At 38.9% G+C, this 9,085-nt stretch overlaps 1 non-coding gene across 1 annotated transcript; it reads right to left on the bottom strand.

Annotated features, from left to right (window-relative positions):
• Positions 1-2,083: 2,083 nt before the first annotated feature.
• TRNAY-GUA (transfer RNA tyrosine (anticodon GUA)) lies at positions 2,084-2,156 on the bottom strand. Its single transcript has one exon. It is a non-coding gene; the product is annotated as a tRNA-Tyr (tRNA).
• Between the last annotated feature and the right edge of the window lie 6,929 nt (positions 2,157-9,085).

Genomic DNA, 9,085 nt, shown 5'->3' with positions numbered 1-9,085 from the left:
ACTTCTCTTTTCTCATTGACATCCATAATAATGATAAAAGCTTTCCTATAATTCAAATTAAGACTCTCTTGGGAGCGTCCTTTAAATTTTTTTTTTTTTAATTTATTTACTTTTGGCTATGGTGGGTCTTCATTGCCACGTGGGCTTTTCTCTAGTTGCAGAGAGTGGAGGCTACTCTCTAGTTGCTGTGAGAGGCCTTCTCATTGTGGTGGCTTCTCTTGTTGCAGAGCACAGGCTCAAGGGCATGCAGGCTTCAGTAGTTGTGGCTTCTGGGCTCCAGAGCACAGGCTCGGTAGTTGTGATGCTGGGCTTAGTTGCTCTGTGGCATGTGGGGTGGAACCCATGTCTCCTACACTGGTAGACGAATTCTTTACCACTCAGCCTCAAGGGAAGCCCAGGAGATTCCTTTTTATACCTCTCTCTGTTCTGCAAACCAGGCTTCCCTGGTAGCTGAGTTGGTAAAAAAATCTACCTGCAATGCAGGATATTCCTGAGTCGGAAAGATTCCCCTCGAGAAGGCATAAGCTACCCACTCCAGTGTTCTTGGGCTTCCCTGGTGGCTCAGACTGTAAAGAATCTGCCTGTAATGTGGGAGACCTGGGTTTGATCCCTGGGTTGGGAAAATCCCCTGGAGAAGGAAATGGCAACCCACTCCAGTATTCTTGCCTGGAGAATTCCCATGGACTGAGGAGCCTGGCGGGCTACAGTCTGACATGAGTTGGACATGACTGAGTGACTAAGCACAGCACTCCTTAACACTTCCCTCCACCCCTTAAAACACGAAAGAAGAGGTCACCACACTTCAAAAGGACAAAGGTAAAACTTCTATGAACAATAATAGTAAATTTAGATTAGCCACTTACCACCCAAACTTGGGTGCTCAGGAAGCAGATACAAAAAGCAGAAAGTAGAAAATTCTTCACAGTATTTCTGATTGGAACTTATTGCCACTTATTTTAATTTTCTATTTTATGCAGAGTAGTTTTCCATTTCTGCAACCACCAAGGGTATATATAATAGCTTCTATGACACATAAATGATCATATACTTCCTTATTTGTCTTATTCTGTTCACAAGCACACAACCAAAATCAAATTTCCTGCTTAAGTTGATCCTATGCACAGATAAAGTCGAGAGTGAAGTCAATAACATGAAAAAAGCATCCAATGAGTATAAACCATGTGCCAGGGATTAGGCTAAACCCTTTGTGTTTATTTTAGATAAGCCTATAGTAAACCTATGGAGGAGGTAGCATTATTGCTTCTGCACCTCTATCAGGATGTGAAGTCAGGTAAAAAATCCACAGTCATTTGGTGCCTCTCTTTTCTGGAAGATGGGGTAGGAGTGGGCATATACAAGAACGATTAGCATAAACTGAGATAAAAATGGGGGGAGTGGGAGATACATAGCTACTGTTTTTGTCTCTCAGTTCTCATCACAGACGTTGCTAATCCACAGCTCATTCTTCCTTCAAGGGCTCACCACCACCTACTAGTGCCGATGCAAGAGATAGAAGTTATTTGCTGTGCTTGATTTAGCATATGCTGTGTATAGAATTGATTCAAAGAGATCTTAATACAAGGAGGTTTTGTAAACTTGAAAGGTATGTTGGTAAGGTCCTCCTTGCCTAGGTGATTATGGAAGGGCTCTGAAGATCCTTCTTCAGGATTTTTTTGCTTTGGAGGGTAAAATTTTTGCCAAGAGAGTAGGAAAGGGGTACAGTAGATAAGAAATCATGATCATTAAATATGTGACTAGAAAAAAAGTCTCACCTAGGACAGAGCGTCCTGCTTTTAAAGCATATTCACCTACTTTAAAAAAGTACTTCAAGAATGTCCAGAATGTATCTAACAGTATCATACATACCTTTCTGCAAAACACCAGCATTTGTAATTCAAGGAGAATCCGTGGAATTCTCCAGGTCCAAATACTGGAATGGGTAGCCTTTCCCTTCTCCAGGGGGTCTTCCCAACCCAGGGACTGAACCCAGTTCCCCCACATTGCAGGTGGATTCTTCACCAGCTGAGCCACAAGGGAAGCCCAAGAATGCTGGAGTTGGTAGCCTATCCCTTCTCCAGAGGATCTTCCTGACCCAGGAATTGAACCAGGGCCTCCTGCATTACAGGCAGATTCTTTACCAACTGAGCTATCAGGGAAGCCCTATTCAGGGAGCAGCAGGACACAAATTAAAGAGGTAGGAACAGATTGTATTTGGGTCCAAACATGACATTTAAGTTTTCAACTCTTATGAACCATTTACGACCCATTTAAATCTTCTAGTATCTTAAATGGAATTTTGGAAGCCAAGTAGGGGGCAAATAATTGAAGAAAAAAAGATTAATTGCAATCATTAAAACTTAACTTTAGTGAACTTTATGATGTTTAAACATATGCAAAAATGAGTATTTGGACAATTGAGTTATTTGAAACCTATGGCTATAATAACAGAGCCCTTCAGGGAATATTTCCCTAAAGGATCAAATATTTATTTATTATCTCTGCTTTATCTTTTGTTCTTGGTGCTTGTGTATTTTAATAATTCTGACATATAAAATAGGAGACATTTTAAATTGTATTTATACACTTAGAACTCTTTTTTTAATCTCCTTTACTGAAAAAGTGAAACACTGTTTCTCTATTATGAGTGCAGTGCAGAACTGACTCTAGAACCAGAGAGAGGAGGAAACTCAATTTTTAGTCTGTTTGTATCTGCCTTAAATATTTCAGAGAATTGACTTTATTCAGGCCAATTCTGTTACAATGCATTAGTATTTAATGTGGACACTCACAAGAGCTGAGTCATTTTTCTGAATGTTTTCCTGGCCTCCAGCATTCAGTGAGGAATCTCAGCACACAATTTTCTAGCTAATACATATTTTCGAATGAGTGCATAGAAAACATTCTATAGAATAAAGATTCACTGGATAACTTGATTACCTCCAAGGGGTGTGGAGGAAGAATATATTGAGACTTTGGTTGTTGGGGGGAAAAAAAGTATTTAAGAATAATATACTCAAGATAGTGTGTGACTTGGTGCATGGTTGGATGAAGGAATATCTTATCATAACACATCAGCATTCTTCCTTACTAATGTTTAATTTCATTGACAGGAATACTGAAGAAGGGGCATTACAGCATTTTCTCTGCTTTGAATCTTAGTTTTAATTTTATTTGAAAATGCAGGAAAAGAAATATTTGTAAACTTTGGCTTTATAACATTAGTTTAGTAACTATGGGATGTTTTCCCCAATGATAACAAAAATACTTAAAAATGCCTAAAGATGAAAAATTCTTTTTAGTTTTTTATCAAAGCATTTGAAAGGGAGGAGAGTAGGGAAGAGAAAAAGGAAGGAGGAAAGGAAGGAAGGGCCAGGAGACAGAGAGAGAAAGAAAATGCCTGTGTGGTAAATCAGGTACACATTTTCTCATGGTCACACCCACAGACTTATGTGATGTTATGGACCTGTCACTGTTACAGTTCCACCTAGAAGTCCCCAATGCAACTGAAACAAACCTTCATAAAAAGCCTGTGTGTCATCGACTACAATCAATAATGTAGGAGATTTGGATGACTTATTAGAAGTGATAAACATATTTTTAGAATGCCCAATGTTATTGCATGGTTTCATTATCAGCAAGGTAAGTTAGCTTTACCCAAGAGACTAAACTTTTAAAAATGACAAGAGGAAATAAGATTTTCTACCCACTCTTTTCTGACCATAAAAATGTTCTAAATGTTCCAATAGGGATACAGGGTAAATTATTATGTGCAATGTCTATTTTTTATAACATGAGCTCAAAAATACTGTTGCCTTTTGAAAATTAATACAGCTTAGAATATGTTTTCAATACTGATTCTACCTAGGAAAAAAGATTTCATGGTCAGATAAATTTTGGAAATATAGCACCATATTCCCTCCTTGGAAAGTTTCATTCTATATTTTATGAAAAGCTCTGAGGTGTCTAACCATTAATAAAACTCAAAGCTCTTTAACTTCATTTTAGTTAGCATCCCTTAAGTTTATTTGATCATGCACTCTTTCCTCACCCACACCTAGGAACCTGATACAGATTAAAATTCCTTGGAACACATGTGGGAGATCTCTCCAGATGCAGCAAAAGATGCTTTACTCTTCTGAGGAATAGTTCAGAGACAAATGTTGTAATTCCAGTAGATACATATTTATTTCGATGTGTTAGGGAAAATGCACATTTCATTCATGACTGAGTGGATATCGTTGCTAAGAATGAAGATAAATTAATGTATGAAAAAGGAACATATTCAAAGAATATATAAAATAAATAATAGTAAAGATAATATATAGTGTAGCAAAATCATGAAGCTGGTAGGTGAATGTCTGAAGTTTGGGAAATGCTGCTTTCATCCATAGACAGATTGGATGTGCAGACTCAGACTGGTCATCAGGAAACGTGGGGAAAGAGGGGAGTTAGCACTCTGGTTCTAGTTTAAAATAATTTCGTGATGTGGGAGGAGAAGTCTGTTCTAGACCTCAGTTTCTTTATCTATAAGTAGGGAGAGCTGGATTAGAGAAGATCTATGGTTGACTTCCTCTTAACAGTGCCGCTGTGACAGAAGATTGTGGTGATCTGATCTGCTAGCCTCTTTCATGCACTCTGGGACTCAGGGAGGGTTCTTTTATCCCTGTCTAGCTGGAAAATTACAACCTGCATTGCTATCTTTACCAGGAAAACGGTGGCCAAATGTTGCCCTGACCACACCTTGGTGAATGCATGTTAACCAGGCTGTCATGCTGATGCCCCAGATCCTTGATGGCAGTGGAGCAGAATGCTTCATTCTATGGCATGCTATTGAGACCTCCTTGTGCCTTTTTCTCAAAGTAGTCAAACCAGACTGATGGATTTGAGCTACCTTTGTGTGAATAGAGAACTTTGGAGTTCAAGCTTCAGAGAGTTCCCTAAATGACTGGCTAGAGAACTAAGATAAGGCTTAACACTATTTTTCTTTTAATGCCCCTCGCCTCCCAGTTTTTTGTTATTTTGGAATCACATTTTAAAATGAGGTCCATTTAATTTATTGAGTCTTCCTGTCTGGTCTTGTTTTAACTTTTTTAAAATGTGACTTTTTGGTTAGATTTATTGCTAGGATTTTGTTTTGATTTTTGTTTGTGTTTTTAATGATCCTTTATTGTTTTACGGATGAGATCCTGTGACCTATTACATTTTCTAACTGCTTATTGTTAGTGCAATATAATATATTGGTTATATGAACAAACTCTGCCAGGCTCTGTCACTTATAAGCTGTGTGACCTCACATAGTTACTTAACTTTTCTTTAGGATTTTTTTTAATCTCTAAAATCAGGATAATAATGCTAATCTCCCTCAGGATTAAGGGAGTAAATATACTAAACAGTGTTTAGTACAGTGCTCAGTACATAGTCCTCAAAAATTGTTAGTTGTTGTTACTACCACTGGTGTCTAGCACAATGTTGTCCCCTCTCACATCAATTTTGTGCTTGTTGTTATCCTGAAAAAGATCACTCCTGGGGGTTCATTGGAAGGACTGATGTTGAAGCTGAAACTCCAGTACTTTGGCCACCTGATGCGAAGAGCTGACGCATTGGAAAAGACCCTGATGCTGGGAAGGATTGGGGGCAGGAGGAGAAGGGGACGATAGAGGATGAGGTGGTTGGATGGCATCACCGACTCAATGGACATGGGTTTGGGTGAACTCCGGGAGTTGGCGATGGACAGGGAGGCCTGGTGTGCTGCGGTTCATGGGGTTGCAAAGAGTCAGACACAACTGAGCGACTGAACTGAACTGAACTGTCATTGTTCAGTCACTAAGTTGTGTCCGACTTTTGGTTTCTATATCCTCCGTTATCTCTTGGAGTTTGGTCAAGTTCATGTCCACTGAGTTGGTGATGCTATCTGACATCTTATCCTCTGCTACCCTCTTATTCTCTTGCCTTCAATCTTTCCCAGCAACAGGGTTTTTTCCAGTGAATTGACTCTTCGCATCAGGTGGCCAAAGTATTGAAGCTTCAGCTTCAGCATCGGTCCTTCCAATGAATATTCAGGGTTGATTTCCTTTAGATTGACTCGTTTGATCTCCTTGCTAATTCTGTGCTAACAGAACACTAATCAACCAGAGTTAGGTGACTAAAATTGCAAGTATAGGCATCATCATTAATGAACACATTAAGGTTGTTTCTCCAGAGCAAGATGAACTAACACATCCCCAAGCCATGATGAGATGATTTAGTCGCTAAGTAATGTGCAACTTTTGCGACCTCATGGACAGTAGCCTGTCAGGCTCCTCTGTCCTTGGGATTCTCTAGGCAAGAATGCTGGATGCTGGAGTGGGTTGCCATTTCCTTCTCCAGGGAATCTTCCCAACCCAGGAATTGAACCCAGGTCTCCTGCATTGCAGGCAGGTTCTTTACCAAGAACCATAGACGTACTGATTCCTGAAACTACAATGAAGAAATGTCAGAAATGTCACAAAATGACGCTAATCCCAGTCTCTATTTTCATCCCCTTAAAACACCTAACACAGAGCAAGTTGGAGTGAATGTGAGACCTGTCTCCCACTCCCTTGCTTGATGGTGGCAGTGGTGGCTTAGTTGCTAAGTCATGTCTGACTCTCGCGATCCCATGGACTGTAGCCTTCCAGGCTCCTCTTTTCATGGGATTCTCCAGGCAAGAATACTGGAGTGAATTGCCATCTCCTTCTCCACTCCCTTGCTTGATGCCCTGCAATAAATGTTGCACTTTCCTTCACCACAACCTGGCTTTTCTGGGTGTCGGGCAAGCAGACCCCAGTTTGGTTCTATAACATTGTCAGTTGACTGTTTTGAAAGTTCTAGGTATGCCATTATATCACATGAAAAAAATATCAGTTTAGGCGCATTCTTCCTTTCTTTTGTTTTGAGATGATTTCCACTTACCATTATACCTGAACATGTTTCATGCTGGTAAACTTTAGGTAAATACGATTTGTTATGAATTTTATAAAAATGTGCATATTGTAAAGTATACCATATATTTGTGTATATTAGTGTATAAAGTCTATGTGAAAGTTAAATAATGATGATAATTGGACTATCTGTATATGTACCAAACGTGGATATTAATAGGCACTTAGGAGTCCCTTGTGCCTTTTTCCAGCTGCATCAAAAATTTTGTATCAGATGCAAACTACTATATACAGGATGAATAAACACCAAGATCCTACTATATAACACAGGTAACTATATTCAGTATCCTGTGATAAACCATAATGGAAAACAATATGAAATATATATATATATAAATGAGTCACTTTACTCTATAGCAGAAATTAACACAATATTGTAAATCAACTATACATCAATAAAATTTAAGAAAGAATTTTGTATTAATTATTTACTTGCTTTTCTTTTTACTTTTATCACCAGTATATACTTACCCCCATATATATATATATATATTAAGATTTGGGTAAAATTCCTCTATTGTGATTTTTTTGTTGGGTTTATATTTTGGAATTTGTGAATAGAGCTTTTCTTATGTTGAAGATTTGCTTCCTTGGGATGTATTCTAGAAGTAGAATTACTAGGTCAATGGATTTGTTTTAAAGTTTTGGACAAATATTGATTGTCAAAATGCTTTCCAGGAGGCTTACATCAATTTGTATTTCCAAAAGTCATGTATATGAGAACAACCATTTTAGTTTTACGGCTAAGGGTTATTAGCTTGAAAGACAAGAATATCATGTTAAAGTATTTTCATATAATTTGGATTAATTTTTTTAAAAGACCGATTACAGTTTTTGAAGAAAACTTTGTATAGAGAAGGGTCCACATATCAAGTGGTTAGCTTGAAGAGCTTTTATAAAGAGAACACAGCTTTGTAACTAACACCTAGATCAAAGTACAGAACGTTGTCTGCAGATAAAAAAGAATATTAACTGTCCTTGTGCTCACTTTTGGTTTGAAGACCATTTTGTATGCAAAAACCTCTAAAGAAAGAAAATTGATGTTGCTTTGACCCATTTAGTTTTGACAGCCAACAGTAAGTTTTCAAATTATGAAGAATGGAGGATTTTGAAAGATTTAAATGTGCTTAACACTGTTACTGTCCTCAAAGTAAAAAGTGGATTTATATTTCTGACCGAAAATCTCTCTTTCTGTTGAAATGGTTTGATGCCATTTGGCTATTAAACCAGATATCTTTACATATGCTTAGCGTTTTTGTCAAGCCATGATAGTGTATCCTGTAGTACAGGTACATAAATTCTAGTGTATATAAATCAGGTTTCCCTCAATGCTTGTTTAAGACACAGGTCCAAGGGGTTAGCTCATGCTCAGCTGTGTTCAGCTCTTTGCGACCCCATGGGCTGTAGCCCACCAGGCTCCTTTGTCCATGGGATTTCCTAGGCAAGAACACTGGAGTGGGTTGCCATTTCCTTCTCCAGGGAATTTTCTAGACCCAGGGATGGAACCCACGTAGCTTCTGTATAGGCAGGCAGTTTCCTTACTGCTGAGCCACTTGGGAAGCCTCCCAAGGACTCAGCTAAAACTCACTAAATAAGCACTTGTATTTTCATGAGCACTTTAGGTGATGCTGATGCATGCAAATGGCCCCTGGACCACACTTTGAAGAATGTTGTTCTAGAGGATTGTGCTGTACTCAGTCGTTTCCAACTCTTTGCGACCCTTTGGACTGTAGTCTTCCAGGCTCCTCTGTTCACGGGATTTCTCAAGCATGAATACTGAAGTGAATTGCGATGTCCTTCTCCAGGGGATCTTCCCAACCTAGGGACTGAACCCACATCTCCTGCATCTCCTACTTTGCAGGTGGATTCTTTACCATTGGGCCATCAGGGAAGCCCTGCAGCAGAGGATAAACATCTCTAATTGAAGAAAGGCAGCATGGAGTAGTTACCGTCTAAGAAAATCCTTCTACATTGCATGACCTCAGTTTTAAAGATATGCAGTCAAGTGTGTTTTGTCCTTTTTTCCATTCTAGCCTCTCCTAGTGTAGATGTCCACACGTGGTATTTAACATAGGGGTGGTGCAGTTTATGTAACCACAACAGGAAACATCCCACTCAAAACACAC

Source organism: Giraffa tippelskirchi, chromosome 8 (genome assembly GCF_054371585.1).
Source record: "Giraffa tippelskirchi isolate mGirTip1 chromosome 8, T2T-mGirTip1v1.2.pri, whole genome shotgun sequence".
Classification (NCBI taxonomy): Eukaryota; Metazoa; Chordata; class Mammalia; order Artiodactyla; family Giraffidae; genus Giraffa; species Giraffa tippelskirchi.
This window is presented reverse-complemented; position numbering and strand designations above follow the sequence as displayed.